Consider the following 17,453-nt stretch of genomic DNA (forward strand, 5'->3'; position numbering starts at 1 on the left):
ATATAATCATCTACCGTGTATCTAATTGAGGAATTAAAAATATGACTTCAGATGGATATCGACAACCCAGTACCCAGCACTCCATTGCTCACAACAGCAGCATATATGTTTGGAACTTAAATTTTTCTTTGAACTTTGTATAACATCCAGCTAGTGTGTGTGTGTGTGTGTATTTCGTAAAGTATTGCCAAAGCCGTACGGCTTAGTTATTTACCCAAGTATCATTCAATCATTCGTGGGGAGTGGGTTTTCTTCATGTTGCTGTACTTCACGGATAGTGGAAATGAAAATAACAGTGTTTATAAACATGAAGTAACAATTGTTTGTTGGTATGTATCTAACAGAACACACACATCACTACCCAATGGTCATGAAACACTCAAAAATTGGTATACTCGAACGTTTTCATTAATGTTCTCGAGACCAGCCACAGTATATATTCTGCATCTCTCTCTCTCTCTCTCTCTCTCTATATATATATATATATACTGTATATATATATATATATATATATATATATATATATATATATATATATATATATATATATATATATATATATATATATATAGAGAGAGAGAGAGAGAGAGAGAGAGAGAGAGATTTTTAAATTGTGCGATTAGGGGCGTGTACGGGGAATTACGCAGCATATAATGACGTAATGATCAGTTAGAACGAGCCTCAGTCACCCACAAGCCTTCGCGATGCGAGTGTGTTATTTACACCTCATTTTTCATTTTGTTTTCTTTTTAACTATAACCTTTTTACTTTTCCAACAATGTCAAAAAGAAGCAATAGTGTAAAACCAGAAAATGAGCAAAAGAAACAAAGAAAAGTAATTACGTTAGGAAAAAAAAAAACGAAATTATTACCAGCCATCAAGCAGGTAGCACTGTTAAAGCTCTTTCTGAGAAATTTTCTCTTGACGCTTCTACAGTCTGCACCATTTTAAAGGATAAAGAAAAATATTTGAAAGAAGTAAAAAATGCGCAATCTATGCAGCCTACATGGTTGCGTAATAAAGAAACAGGATGTATAATTGCTTATATGGAAAAACTGTTAACTGTTTAGATAAACGACCAAACTCAACGATTAAACATGCCTATTACCTACGCAACGATTTGTACAAAAGCATTAGTCAGTTTTAACATGCTGAAAGACCAAAAAGGAGATGACTGCAAAAAGACTTTTGCTGCAAGTAGTGGGTGGTATGACCGCTATAAAAAGCGAACTGGTTGGCATAACATTAAAGTACAAGGTGAAGCTGCAAAATCTTATACAGAAAAAAATAGAAGAAATAATTAAAGAAGGAAATTATTCGCCATCGCAGATTTTCAACGTCGACGAGACGGTCTTTTTTTTGGAAACGGATGCCTGCAAGAACTTACATCGCAAAAGAAGAATCCTCAATGCCAGGTTTTAAAGCTTCAAAAGATCGCATCACTCTACCGTTAGGAGGAAATGCTGTTTGCGAATGCAAGTTAAAATCCCTATTTGTGCATCGATCATAAATCCCAGAAGCTTAAAGGAATTAATAACGATACTCTCCCAGTAATATGGAAGGCAAATAAGAAGGCTTGGCTTACGGGTTACCTATTCGAAGATTGGCTTATGCATCGCTTTGTTCCTGAAGTGAAACTTTATTGTGAGAAAAAACAAATTCCATTTAAAGTGCTTCTGATAATTGAAAATGCACCTAGCCATCCCTAATCAGTAGCTTATTATTTGCCGTAATGTAAAAATAGTCTTTTTACCTCCAAATACAGGGAGTGATTGCGACATTTAAAAGAGACTTTTGAAATGTTAGTAGAAGCAACTGATAAAGATGGAAACTTTTTTATCAAAGAGTTTTGGAAGAGATTCAACATTTTAGACGCAATTCGAGTAACGCAGAGCGCCTGGAATAAAGTTTCCGAAAAAACTATGAACGTAGTATGGCATAAACTTTGTCCTCAGTTTAATTTTCGAAGGCTTTGAAGACCCAACAAAGATTGCGAATTCTGAAACTCAAGCGATCTTAGGTATGGCGAACCAGTTGCAAATGGAAGTTTTGGAAGGTGATGTTAACGAGCTGCTTCAATCTCACACAATGGAACTCCCATCCAATGATCACCTTGAATTAGAGGAACAAGAAAGAAACGAAGAAGAAAAAGACAAAGAAGATAACGAATATGAAGCTCTAACTCGGTTTTTCACTTTAAAAGGCCTAGAAGAAGCATTTAAACTTCTCTAAAAACCTCAAGCAATCTTTGAATCACAAGATTCACACTTTGAATATTTAGTAAATTTTCCCACAAAATGAATAATGCTTCTGTTTGCCATAGAGCTATTTTAAACGAAAAGAAGCGCAAGTCAACGAAGTAGTTGACACTCGAGACCTTCTTTTAGAAAAAAAAAAAAAAAAGATGCAGCGAAGCTTCCTAATATATTTCGTATTACCTCGACGGCTGCCGATTCACCCAGTGATATAGAAATGAGTTAATTTTTTTTCAAAGAATCTTTTTTAATTAATAATTTTTCTTATGTTATTTTTTAAATATATAAATCTTTAGCAAGTAGTCTTTTCTTGTCATTTAATATTCATTTTATACATTCCTCCTTACGAACGTAACTCTCACTTGTAGCATTATTTCTAAGGCAAATAAATTTCTGCTTTACGAACGGTCGTCAGGGAACCGATTAATTCGTAAAGGCAGGAACTCTCTCTCTCTCTCTCTCTCTCTCTCTCTCTCTGTGTGTGTGTGTGTGTGTGTGTGTGTGTGTGTGTGTGTGTGTGTGTGTGTGTGTGTGTGTGTGTGTTATTTTTTATAGCCTCCGTAGCTCAGTCGTTATAGACGGATGCCCCCTTTGGTTGGAAAGACCTGGGTTCGATTCCCGTCAGTGACGCGAGGAACCTTTATCTGGTCTCTTTCGATGAAAGGTGAGTTAGCCGGTATCATACGGTGGTAGGAGTTTTTTTCACCCGGAAACTCGGGTTTTTCGTCCCCAAGAACAGGGAAACCGTCCCCGTGAACACACGCATCTACAGACATAGGACACACCGGGAGGATTCATGGACAATTCATTGCGTAAAAAATTTGCTGAAAACGTTATTCGCTAAAAAATTGAAATGATATTGCATTGATACCTATATATATCTACTCTCTATATATAAAAAGATAAGCCGATATTTGAAATGTTTTTATGTCACGTTTTTTGTCTTACCGGCTTACCAGCCCGGAACTCGGGGGGTGGGTTGGGCGCCATAGGCGCTAGGGGGCTCAACCCCCCTAGTATATATATATATATATATATATATATATATATATATATATATATATATATATATGAAAAGTAAATGCCCTGCAAGATAAATTTGAGAAATATAGTTTTTTTTATGTATTTATTATATGTTTAGATTTCAATTAAATTTTCATAATATTTTTATTCTTATACAATGAAAGTAATATATTTATTTATTGATCAGTGAGTTTCCTAATTTCCGTTTCGTTGTAATTTTTATTCATTTTAACTTGGTCTGGAAATCCTGTTCAAATTCCATGATCAAACATGGAAACCACTCAAGCCACTTCGGGCATCCAATAAGCGGTGCTGCGGTCTCACATCAGACGACGAAATTCATCTCTTACCTAAAAACAATCACGCACATCCGTGCCCATTGCGAGTTTCGAATTCACAGCTCATTGGTGGGAGAGGGTACACTATCTAGTCGGTTGTTAACGGCATGATATTTCTGATTAGTTTATTTTTGAACGTTTCACAAGAGAAGTAATTAATTACTTATTTCACTTTGGGAGCATGCATCTCTCTCTCTCTCTCTCTCTCTCTCTCTCTCTCTCTCTCTATATATATATATATATATATATATATATATATATATATATATAATTTTTTTTTTCAGTAAAGAAGACTAAATATGAAATTTAAAATTTCTTAGTGTTATAAAATACTAGTATTGGAGGAAAAGGTAGAAACTAATATTGCACCCGCAGATGGCAATTTAACTTATGTTGATTTACATAACAATGTACGTAATTCTATTATAATTTTCTTTAATATAATTACTCGAAAGTGCACCTGTGCACCTTAAACTAACTCTGTAAACGATAACAGCGTACAACATATCTTTCGTATGCAGGAAAAGTGGAGTCATTTTCAAAATACACGTGTATTCAATAACTGAAACACGTCATCTTTTCAATTTGTTCAGATTAAAAAAAAAAAAAAAAAATATATATATATATATATATTTATATATATCACACATGGATGGGTGTCTAAATGCGCAGAACAGAAATATAATGAACGGGTAGAAGAATAAATATTCTTAAATATGGTGCCTTTTCTCCTTAATCACCCTTCCCAGTTTTGTAACAATTAACATTCTATCTACAGAGCTGTCATAAGAAAGAATATTAATAACTTTATACAGAATAAAAAAATTTCAGAAAGCTAAATATAATCGAAATATTAAAAATATTGAATATAGGGCTAACCACATTTTCCTCGAGTTACGGTTGCAAGAAATAAACCTCGGCACCGTAAAGGTAGAAAAGGAGGATTAAGTAAGAAAGAAACACGGCACACTAGTGTGTGTGTGTGTGTGTGTGTGTGTGTGTGTGTGTGTGTGTGTGTGTGTGTGAACAAGAGGAATAGAAAAAGGAGTCTGTTCACATTTTGTTTGAACAGCTGAGAGTTGTAATCTTTGGGGAAGGCAGAGAGGGGAAAATTCTTTCAAAGGACAGAAGTAGATTGAATGAAAGAGGAGGCAGTAAAGTTTTTTCGGTGAGTTTTAAGATAAACTGTAAAAGGTTGTGGGTTAGAAGTGGGTCTTGTTTTAATGATTTCGGAGGAGAGTGGAGGAATAACATTGGCCAATTCAGCAAAGCACTGTCCATGAAAGTATCTGTAAAAGAGGCACAAGGCAGAAACTGAATGTCTATGAGCGAGGGATCATTAATTAGCGAGATTGCCCTCTTCTGGAGAGAATCGAGCAATCTTAGAGATGATTTTGGTACACCACCCAAAATATGGGAGCAATATTCCATGGTTGGGAAGATTTGGGTTTTGTATAGAGTTAGCAGCGATGAAGTAATGTCTTATGCGCAAAAGTACACCAAGTTTTTTGGCAGCTGTGGAAGCTATATAGTTGAAATGTGGTTGTGCCAGGAAAGATGGGAGGTGCAGTCAGCCAGTACCGATCGATATCTCAGTATTACTGAAGGTAAGGGGGAGGGATGCCAGCTATTTCTTGTGAGATATCAGACAGAATGGTTTTAGTGGCATTGAAGCTTACAAGGTTGTCTTTACCCCATTGGGATATAGCTAGGAGATCTGAGTTCGTGGTAGATCTTGAGGATTCTAATACTGACACTACAAGATTTGTCAAATGAAAAGGAGGAATGGAATGTACTGTCATCAGCAAAGCTATGGATAGGATTGGAAGTTTGTGAGAGCAGGTTGTTTATATACAAGAGGAAGAGAGTGGGTGAAAGAACACAACCCTCGGGTACTCCTCCATTGGTGGAAAATCTGAGCAGAATGAACTCTCCACCATGACACATAGTGAGCGACCAGTGAGAAAGTTGGTGATCTAGTTGTAGAGTGAGCAAGGCAGACCATGGTGTGACAGTTTGGTGAGTAGGCCCTTGCCAAACCTGATCAAATGCCTTAGAAATGTTCAGGGAAACCACTTGAGTTTCTCCAAATTTCTCCATGGCCTGGGTCCATAGGTGGGTGATGAAAGCTAGATCAGCTGTAGATCGCGAATGGCGGAATCCATACTGCTGGTCACTGATTAATTAGCATGTTTCTAGATGGTTCAAGAGTTGGTTGTTGGTGACCTTCTCCATAATTTTTGAGAGAACAGAAGTTAGAGCAATTGGACGTTGTTCGTTGGTTGACTTTTATCACCTTTCTTTGGGATGGGGGCTGGATGTGAACCTGTTCTATCTATGTTGTCAAGTATATGCCAGTCGAATAGGATGGATTGAAGAGGTGATACAGGATACATGTTAGTTCTGGGGCACAATAGGTGGAATGCCATCAGGATTAGATTGCTTGTATTCAGGTTGTTAAGGATTTTTTGGATTTATTTTTGTCGGGACTATGGGAGACATGAAGGGAGCCGTTCTTTGTGGTGGAGGGAATGCCCAGGTCATCAATACAGGAATTGGAAGAGTGATGCAAGTAAGTTGGCCTTGTCTTTTGGTGAGGTGACTACAATACCATCTGGATGTGAGAGGGCGGAAACCTGTGTGGGAAGAAGTTGCGCTCAATGGCCTTGCCAAAGGACCAGAAGGAGCGACTGCCATTTGGGCAGGGGGCGAGTTTGCAGCATTTGGCCCTTTCAAAGTCTGACTTGGACTCGGTGATGATTCTTTTACAACTGTTGCAGGCTGCAGTATAGGCAGAGAGGGCAGCTGGAATTTTGGTCTTGAACCAATTGTGATAAGTAGAGGTTTTTTCTTTTACAGCATTGGCACATTTTTTTGAGAAGCAAGGCTTAGATGCTGGCTTAGAATTTGGACTGGAATGAATAGAGGATGAAAGCCTTCATTCCTGTAAGGGTGATTTCTGTTATTTGTTCTGAGCAGGTGTTTGGATCAGAAGAATTGAAGCAGTAGTCGGACTATGGGAGGGAGTATTAGAAGTCACGGAGGTCCTCCCAGTTGGCACTCTTGCAGTGCCAAAGGACACGAGACTGTGAACTGGTGGGTGTAGGTTGTTCTGCAGCAAAAGACTTGTATGAGGTTGTGGTCCGAATTTACAAGAGGAGAACCGACAACTACAGTATACCTAGAAGGGGAGCTTGTTAGGAAGAGGTCAAGGATGTTGGCAAATTGGAGGGTTGCCTGGTGTGGGAAGATTGATGATATGAGGTCATTGCTGATGACAAACACCTTGGCATCCCTGCCTGCTTGATCAGTGAAACTGGAGAAGGGGTGTCAATATGAGTTGTGGACATTGAACTACCCAAGAAGGTTGACCTCGCTATTGAAATAATTAAACTGCAGAAAATCGAGCTTTATAGAGAGAGAAAGTTGAAGAGTCAGAGTGATGGGGAGCGATACAGGAATGATATGAAAAGAGTAGGTTGATTTGGTAGAGAAATTTTGAACGAAAGCAGATCAAACAGTGGGATTCGAGGATTTTCAGTCTCTGGCATGGTATGTAGGTTCTCACGAATGCACAAGTGCCATCCTTGTGGCGGAAAGAGCTGTGTAATGTGTAGTTTGGGCATTTGAGGTTGCAAGTTGGAGGTTCTAAAAGGAATAGTAGTTCTGGTTTAGATAACTTGAGGTGGTGGTGGTGGTGCTCATCATTTATAATGCTGTTTAGACCACGAATATTGGTGAAGTGCATGTGGAAACCTTTTTCTTTGTAAGAATTAGTGTTGGTGGGTTGGTTGATTGGATTTCTGTTGTCTTTCACGATTTTTTCACTGGATTTTTTATTTTTTTAAACTATTTTGTGTGGGAGAATTTTTTTAGATCCGCAGTAAAAATGCATTTCTTTCGGTTGTGGTTTATTGTGATTGGTGAGGAAGCTAAAAAAGGAAGCGGAGCATGCAGTGAGAGGAGAGACTCGCAAACATACCTCCCACACAGAGGAGTCGGTCTTCTGTCCATACGTGGCCTCGACAGTTCAACCTGCAGCTACAGTATTTGGACTCATCCAGTCACGAACTGGTAAAATACGTGGTTGCAGGATTTTTCGCTAGCAGGTTTGTTACTATCTGGTTCGGTCCCGTTTACTAACCAGTGGCCGGACTGCAGAACCGTTTTACTGTTGTGCCCTCGAATGTGGGGAGGGTCTTGGTTCTCTAAAGTGAGACGGGTATGTGTTTGAGGGTATTACTCTCACTGCATGTGGGAACACTTGCTAGAGCAAGGATTCCTACATACAGTGAAACCGGAACCCTTGCTCTAGCTACCAAACATCGCTGCAGCCACTTCAGGTCTCTAACAAGCACTGGGTGATGAAAGACATTACCACCTAGAGGTTAAGTTGGCATTCTCTCCAACTTGGGAAGATATGCTTTTGCGGTGGCAATGCAAGAGCCCTGTTTGTGGAAATAGGCTATACCGCTGGAAGGTGGGGATGATTTGACCGCGAGAGGCTGTATTCCGCATCGACAACCCTTTGGTAGTTTATTTACATCTTATGTAGTATATTAGTCATTTGTCTAATGTGGCTTTTTATATTTCGCTCTTTTCAAACTGTAGGCTACAATCTAGATATAAATCTGAAAATTTTGACAAGTTTTTTGTTGTAGACTTGCTAAATTGAATTGTTTTGACTGTGAATTTCTCATGTGAATGCAGCTGGAAGATTCATATTTACTAGCAAAACAGGCAAAGTATTATAATACTTTGTTATCCATGGCCGGAGATATAGCAATTCAGCCACATTGAGACTGAAAATCACATGGCAACCTGTCAAGATAACTGCTAATTCACTGATCATAAATGGAATATCTTAGACGCACAGCTACTGGAAATCCGAGACCGTCTCTTTCATCTTCATTCCAACTCTTTTAAACTTCCGACAGAAACGAATGCAACAGTAAAGACATTGCATTTTGACTGCAATGGAAAGCAGAGAGTATGCGTATGATAATAAGGATATGAGAAATGCCCCAAAAAACAAATTTCGCATTTATAGAATTCACATGAGTTCTACACAGATTTATACGATTCTTTGCAGAGAGGCGAGAGAGAGAGAGAGAGAGAGAGAGAGAGAGAGAGAGAGAGAGAGAGAGAGAGAGAGAGAGAGAGATTGATTCTATCTATATTAACGGCGCCTGAGATTGTTCGCAGAAAAAAACGGTCCTCCTGCTGCCTCGAAACTTATCTTCTCTGTTGACTATATATGGTTTGCTTTTGTGCAGAGGCAAAATATTTTCACCTGAAAGTGAGTTAGCCGGTTTCATACATCGATGGCAGGGCTTCCCTCCCGGAAACTCGAATGTTTCATCCCGAAATACAGGCAAACAGGTCAGAAGAACACATGCAATTTACCAAGTATACTGCCCTCATAGTCAATTGCTTCGACTGTAAATCAAATCAGAACAATCAACCGGAGGCAAAAGAAGCCAGATGACCACGGTTCTGAATGAACTGTGGCAACTAGCTACGTTTTCGAGCGAGGTGTAGTACAAGATTCTGGGTTTACATCCAGAAATCTTGAGCGAAGGCTATTTTATTTATTTATTTATTTTTAAACATGGCTCAATTTGTTTCTTTCAGCTTCAGTACGTGTTGGAAGGTAATTTTGCATATTTTGTAGTAAATTATCCCAAATAACTGCGAGTGATTAACTAACACATGAAGAGAGAATGTACAAATTAACCAGATATTTCTAAGTTGTTTTGAAACAAATACGTAATTTAAGAAAACTGAGTTATTACACTTGTAATAATCTGAAACTTGTCAAGGCACCGACCATCCGTGACAGCCACATCACTCGTGAACTGTTACAGCTCAAGGACTAAGGGAAGAATGCGGGCAGCTTTATACGCTTGGAGTGCATCACATGCTTACACAGCTGTAATAAACCTGCGGCTGGGTTTACCGACATTCTAAAATTACTGAAATATGTTTTGCAGTGTGTCGTACTTCGGAATTTTAAATGATCTTAAGGTATAACAGAATAAATTGACATTCATTATGCTCTTTGACTCACGAAGTCGCTCATTTGTCCATTTCGTGCTTTTGTTCGGAAGATTACATTTTACACATTAGAAAGGATAGGAGTGGAAGAATTTTTTTTCATATTATTACGTACATTAACAAGGCAGTAAATCTAAATAACCTATAATAACTGGAACAATAATGTCCTAAATGGGCTTAAGAGAGCATATGAATAATTTAGATCTTGGTGCGACTGTCAACTGTAAAAAACTATATAATCTAACCTCCTGTAAAAAAGTTTTTTTTTTCTACTTTAAATTCATCCAAGAACGCTAACTTATATCATGTAAATATTAGGTCGTTAATGTTACTTTTCTCAGAAGTCGAACCATATATAGATGTACTAGTCTTAAGTGAAATATGGATCAAACAATTTGAAATTGATCGTTATTCTCTCGTTAATTACGACACATATTATGACTGTCGTGATTATAATCGTTCAGGCGGATTAATTCTGTACGCTAGGAAAAATACTTTTAATTTTCATAAACTGAAATCAAATATGTAAATGAATATACTTATATTTACTATATACCGTGCATATGATGGCTCAGTTGTATTTCTATCAGAGCTAAATAATGTCCTTAAATACCTTAAAACACGATAATGTTATACTAGTGGGGATATAAATTTGGATTTATATAAGAATAATAGCAAAATTGAAGAATATAAAAATATATTATCTACTCATGGGTTTCTTTCATACACTGATTGCAATACGAGAGAAGCGAACAACTCAGTAAGTTGTACTGATCATATTTCATAAGAAACAAAATGGCCTATGACAGTGGTGTTCAACATTTTTTACTACGCGAGCTACTTTTCTATAAAAAGTTATTAGGCGATTTACTCTCTTATATATAAGTTATTCGGCGATCTACTCTCTTAATATAGATCACGTTCCCCAAAACTGATAACTGATTAAGCACAAATAAACAACTAAAAATAAACAAAAAAAAAAAAAATACACAACTAAAAACTTTGTGTATTTAAAAATTTATTTATCACTTTTAATTATTTTAATATAACAAAAAAAAATATTGGTATAAAATATTTATTTCTTTATTTTGGAAAACCAAAGTTAGAAAAAACAACAGATTGATTACAAACTTACAAGTTACAGGAAATGCCGCTTTCTTAAAAAAAATAATAAAAAAAGTTAATATGAAATTTGGCATTGTTTGTACCTCGCAATATTTTCATAGTCAAGTTGATATAAAGAAGTGGCCAATCGCAGACAATCATCCAAATGATCATTTATAATTTGGTTTCTTAATAAACTTTTTTATGACGGTCATATTTGAAAAGGCGGATTCTGACAACTATGTCGAGCCGAAACACGACAGAATTTTTCGGGCAATATCAGTTAATATTAGGAATTTTTTATGTGCATACTTCCAAATGATTTCATTGTTTATTGATTTTAAATATAAACTATTCTGAATGTTTATTTTCTCGAGTTCTACCTCAGCTTGGTTTATATCAAACAGCCCACTAATTTTATTTGAAATTTCTGTAATGTTCAAGTTTTCTTGAAATGGATTATTGATAAAAGATACAATCATTTCAGTTTTATTAAGATCTTTAAATCTTGAATTTATTTCTTCCTCAACTAATTCTATTTCACGAATAAATTCTTTTAAATCATAGCGAAGCATTTCTTGATTTTGTTGAAAAAATTTTAATAAATATGGAAGATGTCTAAATTCGCGGTCATTTATATTTTTCTTTAATAAAAGTAAGTATTCTTGGAAAGTTTTTATTGAACTTAACATGTCAATTAAATTTTTATCTCTACCGCCTAACGCTATATTTAAATTGCTTAATTTCATACGAAATCTACTAAAAATGATAAGTGTAACAACCATCTTTTATCACTCAATTGTGGATAAATATCTCCTTTTTCATCAAGAAAAATTTTTATATCGTTAATTAATACAAGAAAAATTTTTATATCGTTAATTAATACAAGAAATCTTTCTAAAAATTGACTTCTGCTGAGCCAGCGAACATTATTGTACAACAGAAGTTCCCTATCATCATCTGCTGTAATTTAAATAACCGTCGTTGCAGGGCTTTTCCTCGAACAGAATTTACAATTTTAAATGTAATATCCAAAACATCTTTTGTGTTTAATCTTTTACTACATTGTTGGTGAATAACACAGTGGTACGTTAAAAAATATTTGTCATCGTTTTTACATAATGAAATGAAGCCTGATTTATTACCTATCATTGCAGGAGCACCATCAGTAGTAATAGACACAAGTTTAAAAAGCAGAAGTTTGTGTTGTTTCACAAATTCATCAAATGTCGAAAAAATGTCTTCTCCCCTAGTTCTTCCCAATAATGGTATAATTTTCAAAAGCTCTTCTTTACTTGAATAATCTTGGAATGCCATGCGAATAAATGCCATTAACTGAGCAATATCAGTGAAGTCGTTTGGTTCATCAAATTGTAATGAAAACGCAACACACTGGTGAATGTCTGACATTAACCTGGCCTGGAAACTTTTCTCCGGCAATTGGAACTCTTCCTTTCGGCAATTTGAAACCTTGTCTGCAGCCTCCTCTCTGACAGCAATTCTGGAACTGGGACCTCTTCTGCTTGCTTCAGTCCCTTTTTATTAGGCCTCCTCTGAGACTTCGCATGAAGTTTGGCAACCCCCCAAAGAATCCGTATGAATCTTTCATCTTAAGTTTCAAGTTCGGCACGCCTTTTGTTCTCCTCCGCTTTCTTTTGATTGTAAGTTGCCGGCCATCGGAAAGTTGTTTGAACTCTTTCTGACTGACTTAGGAGATGTTTACACTTAGAGCCTGCAAGCCTTTCTCATACATACAAGTTTCAATAACAATCTTTCTAATGCCGCCATATACAGCCTCGGCAACAAAAACATTGCCTTTATTTTTAACACTCTAACATATTCTTATTAAAGCAGTATATAGAGTTAGCTTCAAAAGAGTTATTTACAAAAACATCTAATACAAACTATACTGAGACAAACAAAGTTTATTTTTTTACAATATTCACATGGGACTTAACCTAAGTAAAAAATCGATGTAATGTGCTTTGGAATATTTAATATTTAAGCTATAATCGACGCAAGATGTTGCTGACTATAAGGGTGAAGCAAAATGCTTTTATAATCCCTGCTATCTGATAAGGTTGCTGTGTGAGGAAAAGTTTATGAGCTAAGTGCTCTGCCTGAGTGGGTGCGATTTAAAGATTTTCATTTGGAAGTAGGATGGCTTTGGGTCTCCTATATTTGGAGAAGTCTGTTTCATCATAATTTGCTGCTTGTTGCACTAATTCATTTGGATGTGAAAAGGATGCTGAGAAAAACTTTACTGCCGAAGTCTGCAGGAAAGAGTAGATGTAGGGGATATTTGTATCCCGGTGGAGTTGGACATTTCTGACAAACCATGGTGCGTTTAAGATCATGCGGAGACATTTGTTTTGCACTCTCTGTAGTTTGAGGATATTTGTACTTGCGGTGTGGCTCCAGGCTGGGGACGCATAAGTAATAATGGGTCGAATCATCAACTGATAAAGGAGCAGTTTTATTTTGGTATCCAGCTTGCTATTCGTATTGATAAGAGGGCAAAACTGCGCAGTGGCTCTTGATGCTTTTGTACATGAGGCTTTTATATGTGGACTGAAAGTTAGTTTTCTGTCCAGCAGTACACCTAGATATTTGGCTTATGCTTTCCAGGGAATCTTGATATTAAATAGGAAGATGTCATCTTTGGGAGATATCGAGTTTTTAGTGGAGCATGGCGATACTCTTCTGAGGGTTTACTTGCAATCTCCATTCCGAGAACCAGTGCTCTAATCTCTGCAGGTTTTCTTGCAGTTTCTTGGTGACAAGGTGCGGTTTAATAGATCTGGTTAGTATAGCTGTGTCGTCTGCGTATACAGGGCAATGATGGATGACATTGGATTGTGCGGAATGTCCGCCATGTAAATCGTGAAAGGTATCGGTGCCAGTAGGGACCCTTGAGGCACTCCTGCCAAGATGTGTCGCTGGGTAGATAATATATCATTTAGTTTGCCTTGCATTCGTCTGTCACTAAGAAATGACTTTATAATTTGGACTAGATCTAATGGAATGCCAGCTAAAATCGACTTGTATAGTAGTCCAAAGTGCCATAATTTGTCGAACGCCTTTTCTAAGTCAAGAAAAGCTGCTCCAGTGTATTGGTGCCAATTGTAACTTGTGGTAATGAACTCGATTAGTCCATGAATTTGTTGGGTGGTACTGTGAAACTGACTGGCGAAAACCAAACTGTTCTGAAGGAAGGATGTTTAATTTTTTTTACTGAAAGTTGAATTCTGGAAAGGATAGCTTTTTCTGCTATTTTGCACAAATTAGAAATCAGAATTATGGGACGATAACTTTGAGGCTGCTGAGGATCCTTATCTGGCTTGTATATAGGAACTACGTCTGCCATCTTCCATGCAGAGGGAAAGTACTTAAACCTGAACATAGCATTTATTATTGTTGTAAGATATACGATGGCCTTTCGGGGTAGCAGTTTAATAACTTTGTTGGATATGCCGTCAGGCCCTGGAGCTTTCTTATTCTTTAAGTTCTTTATAATGTCATAAATTTCAGCTGGGGAAGTAGGTGTGAGTTGGCTGGTACAGGTATCAGGCCGTTTTAACACGTGTCTGACGTGGCGGTGGACTTTGTAAATATGATTGAAATTTAGATTATTGTATGAAGGGCTACACTGTTTTTCTAAATTTTTATATTATACAGTTAATAATATAAATACAGTTTAGCTATAGTTTCGACTTTTTCTGCATCTGTGTAAACAATGTTCAGGTCAGATTTGAGAGGAGGAAGAGATTTGTTTTTGTTTTTGATGTTTCTCATGAACTTCCAGACGGTTTGATCACCAGGTGATATGGAGGCTAATTTGTCTTCCCATAGTTTGTTTCTGTGGACTTCAAGTGCATCTCTCACTGCACTGTTCATTTGTTGATATATATATATTTTTTGTCTTGGGGTGCTCTGGTGTTGTGGTATATTTTTCTTGCTTTATTTTTTTCCCTAATTAGGTTCATTTTGTCATCTGGTAGTCGTTTAGGCTTGAAAGCAATTGAATTTGAGGTGATAGATGCTATGGCTGTGTTGATTTGATCAGTAAGTTTATTGCCTGCAGAATAAATTTCTTCCTTGGAATTAATATGAGGGACGGGATCAATGTAGTTTGGAAGCATTTTGGAAAGTTTTTCCCAGGGAATGAAGGTGTGAGGCGAAGGGGGAAGTCCCCTCTGATAACCCAGTTGGAGCAGAGTAGGATTGTGGTCTGATAATAATTCATTCAATGATTCCAGGGTGTACTGCAGGTTGACATTCTGAAGGACAGCTATATCCAAGACGTCGGATGAGCCAGTGGGACTGTGGTGAGTTGGTACTGAGGGGCCAGCCACAGCTGCGCAATTTGAGCTTGTGTAGTTAAAGAGGATGCGGCCGTTCCTATTATAGGCTTACTGCTCCAGGCGTGATGTTTTGCGTTTAAATCTCCGGCGGTAATAACCGGTAGTTGAACTCCGAGGATAGCATCCAGATCTGTGGTCAGCAATGTTTTTGATGGTGGATTATAAGCAGCATAGATTTTTATGTTTCCGACAGAGTTTGTGATGACATTGATACCTGTGACTTCGAGATTAGTGGTTGTAGGAATGGCTACAGCATGATGGTTGATGTGATTTTTGATGAGGATGGCTGTACCACCACCTCTGTAATTCTGTAATCCAGCCTATCATTCCTGTAAAGTTGATATCCTTGAATTTAGGATTGTCAGCAGGTCTCAGGTGAGTTTCATTAATTAATAATATATCCGGATTACATCTGTCATTGAATTCCTGCACTTCTAGTATTTTATTTTTAAGGCCGTTGGCATTCCATGCAATAATCATTAGAGAATCTGGGGTAAATTTTTTCCTATGCATTGGAGAGTGCAGATAAAATGGACTGTGTTTGCTGCAAGAAACTTTTTGTAGTGCTTAGTGATGGATTTGCATTACTGAAATCCTGTAACATATTTACAAGAGAAGAGGTGATGATGGCTGTTATATTTGAATGTGGATTTGGCATATTCTGGTCATGAACTGCTTTTTTGGGGTGGGCCACGTCAGCATATGTTCTTGTTTGGTGTTGAAGATTTGTTTTCTTGGGGGGCTCAGTTGATGGTGGGTGAACACCTGTCATCTTGTTCAAACTAATAAGAGCCTGATGAACTTGAGCTTCTGATAGTCAGGTAGATTGACTGATTAACTCAGTTTCCATGTTTTTTGGGTGGCAAATGCACCCTCTGTAATTTGCAGGGTGGGGGCCACCACAATTTGTGCACTTAGCCAGGGTGGTTTTTGGCTTGGAGCAGGTATGTGTGGAGTGGGTGTCACCACATTTTAAACATCTGTATTGAGCTTTGCACAACTTCTGGGCATGACCAAATTTTTGGCATCTATGGCACTGCCCAGAAGAGGCCCTCTTCCTAAGTGACTCCGGTGAGACCTTAAGCCCACAGATTGTCTTGAAGTTATAAATATTTTTATAGATATTGTGTATTTCCACCAATACCAGAGGCATAGGGATCTTGTTTGATCTGTACATTCTACTGACCTTTATGGGAGGCAGATCTTGCATGTTGAGGTCAGCAGCTATTTCAGCTGTTTCAATGTCTTCAGATACTCCTCGGAGTACCTCTTTTACATTTTTTTCCGAGGTAAGTGTGAAGGTATGGTATTGTATACCTCTTACATCCAACTCCTTGGTTAAATGTCTATAGTCAGTCACTGTAGCGGGCTGAATTTTCTCCTCCGTGTTCTTGGCAGTGGAGCAATTTATCTGCAGGTTGGCTATGGTGGTTCTTAAGGCTGTCCATCTCTGCATTTCCCTAAGAATGACTGGAGGCACCTTTTCATTGGTGGAGGCAGAGGAATCTGTGTTGGGGGCATCTTCATCCATGCCATTTTCGTTTGCTGACTCCGAGGCGAGAGTTTTGCATTTTTTGCGCTCGTGCGTCTCTCCTTGATCTGAATGAGTAGAGTCCGAGATTACTAGATTTAATTTTTCCTCTATTTGAGGAGCGTCTTCATTTTGATCTTCATCAGTCTCGGGTAAAGTGTAAAAATTTAGGAAGCCGGGCCATTCAAGCTCGAACTTCTTAAGGAGTTTCTTTATGAAGCTGAATGCCAGTCCTTTATCTAGAGAGTCTATAATGATGTCAGGATCTATCATGTCTGATGGCCATTTGAGCTTAAACTTCCTTTGAAGTTTATTTACAAGAATAAGCGCTGGCTCTTCATCCAGAGAATCTATGAGGGCGTCCAAATCTAACACATTCATCATTAACGATTTGCGTATAAACGCAAGTAATTCCTGCAAATATATGGATCTGAAATAGATGTGCTAACAATGGCGATTCTAGCGGCTGTTAGGCCTAACGAATCGCCCTCATTGCAATTACAATCCACTTACCTTTGCTGCTGTTCTTAAATACAGTATAATCCGTAATTTGATAACTTTAATCACGTCTCTGTTAGTTAATCTAGCTGCTACACTACAAAACCAAAGTTTCTCATATTTGATTAACACGTTCTACCGAGAAGAAAATCCACAACCGTCATCAACGAAATGATATGCTCACTCTCCTTTTTTTCGATCTTCAGCTACAATCGAGTTTTTACACTTTGCTTATAATCGTATTCACTCGGCTAAGTTTGACTTCCACTGATCCAAATTAAT

Source organism: Typopeltis vanoorti, chromosome 17 (genome assembly GCF_054136105.1).
Source record: "Typopeltis vanoorti isolate ZY-2024b chromosome 17, IOZ_Tvanoo_1.0, whole genome shotgun sequence".
In the NCBI taxonomy this organism is placed as follows: Eukaryota; Metazoa; Arthropoda; class Arachnida; order Uropygi; family Thelyphonidae; genus Typopeltis; species Typopeltis vanoorti.